Source organism: Alligator sinensis, unplaced genomic scaffold (assembly GCF_000455745.1).
Source record: "Alligator sinensis unplaced genomic scaffold, ASM45574v1 scaffold1602_1, whole genome shotgun sequence".
Taxonomy (NCBI): domain Eukaryota; kingdom Metazoa; phylum Chordata; order Crocodylia; family Alligatoridae; genus Alligator; species Alligator sinensis.
The window spans coordinates 13,372-15,003 of record NW_005843677.1 but is presented as its reverse complement, the minus strand read 5'-3'; the positions used below and the strand labels follow the sequence as shown (position 1 = coordinate 15,003).

General features: G+C 43.8%; 2 pseudogenes; both read left to right on the top strand.

Annotated features, from left to right (window-relative positions):
• The window catches only part of LOC102367753, a 17,000-nt pseudogene that overhangs the window by 13,422 nt on the left and 1,946 nt on the right, over positions 1–1,632 (top strand).
• Positions 1,513–1,632, top strand: part of LOC102388666 — a 940-nt pseudogene continuing 820 nt past the window's right edge.

Here is a 1,632-nt window from a genome sequence, read left to right as displayed (position 1 = left end):
TTTTTCATGAAAATAATGTTTTCATTTTAAGCAGTTTTTTGTAGTCTTTCTTTCTCTTTCTTTTTCTTTCCTTTTTCAAACAGCCTACAGCTGATCTCACTAGGTGTTACCTTTCATCTAGTCTTAGTTCAGTTTCAGCTGCCTGAGTTACTGTATAGTGATATCCAGAAAGAGCTGAGAACCTGTCCTCTGAAATTCAGTTGCTTTTATGGGATACCTACCCAATCACTTGAAAAATTGGACACTAAAATCCCAGAGCTGATGGAAGATTTTCTGTTAAAAACATTCTTTTAAATGGGACACCGGCCTTCAGGCTTTCCATAGATACTTTCCTCTACTAAAATTTCAACTAACAAATACACACATTCTTTTCTCACCTAAGTTTGTAGGATTTGTTCTGCAGATATTTTCACTGTAGATACCTTCAAGCATTCATTGTCCCATTAATTGCCCAGCACACGCTATGGCTGGGGAGCAGCTATGGGGTATTTTTTAGAGTTTGGTAAATGGTGAGGTGTTTGGGACAGAGCATGTTTCCTCATACTCCCGTGTGCCATGGCTGCATTGCCAAGTGCTCCTTCTCCTGCTACCGATCATGTTACTCATGATATATGTCATTGCTGGTAGTGATGGAAAAGGAGAATGGCCAGGAGGACCGAGCCACACTCAATCATTGTGAATCGTTTTGCCATGAGTTTTTTCTGTGAGATTGTTTCCCATCGAGTTCAGTCAGACTCACATATAACAAGGTAGTATTAGCAGCACAGGTACTATATGGCTACTATTGCCAGCATGGAGCATAGGAACTGATTATTTTCCCTGCATCTGGGCAGGGAAGGTGGCATGCATTGACTTCCTCACTGCCATGGCTAGATTGCAACTAGGACTCCAATTAACTTGTTTAATTCTAGCTATGACATCTCTGTAGGGCATAGTAGTTGAAGAGTAGGCAAGCTTTTCCAGCGGCAAACTGGAATGACCTACTGCAGGTTGGAGGTGGGCACCCTAGCACCCTGCCACCACTGCCACCAATCTCCACCTGTGGCACAAAAAGAATGCCCACAGATGGTGCTTGTCCTCGAGACAGCCTGGGGAGAGCACCTGAAGATGGTGTCCCCCACCTCCAAATGCCACCAATGACCCAAAATAATCAGGCCATATTCAAAGGTCCGGCAGGCCGTGGGTTGCTAATCCCTGCTGTAATCATTTCTATGTCTGCAGCATAGACAAACCATGAGTTAAACCACTGCAGCTCACTTGTAGGTGGAACCTGCAGCTGGACATAGAAATATTAGGCTAATAATAGGAAATCTTTACCCTAAATGTACATAGTTCCCGAGGAAGTGAGGCTATTGTCTTATCTATCATAATGTCTGCCATTTCTTCCACAGGAGAAGAAATCCTGCCTGCTGCCTCAGTTTCCATGAGCGTTATCCAGTAGGAAGTGTGTACATATTCCACCAGGCATTTGGTTCTTGTCCAGGGCTTGAAGCAAAGCCATGTGTAGAGGAAATGAAGAGTGAGAATGAAACCTTTTTAGCAGACTTTGTTCTGCTGGGATTCCTGAGCCGGACCAATGTACACATGTTCCCCATGGCCATGATCTTATTAGCCTTCATCACTGCCTTGTCC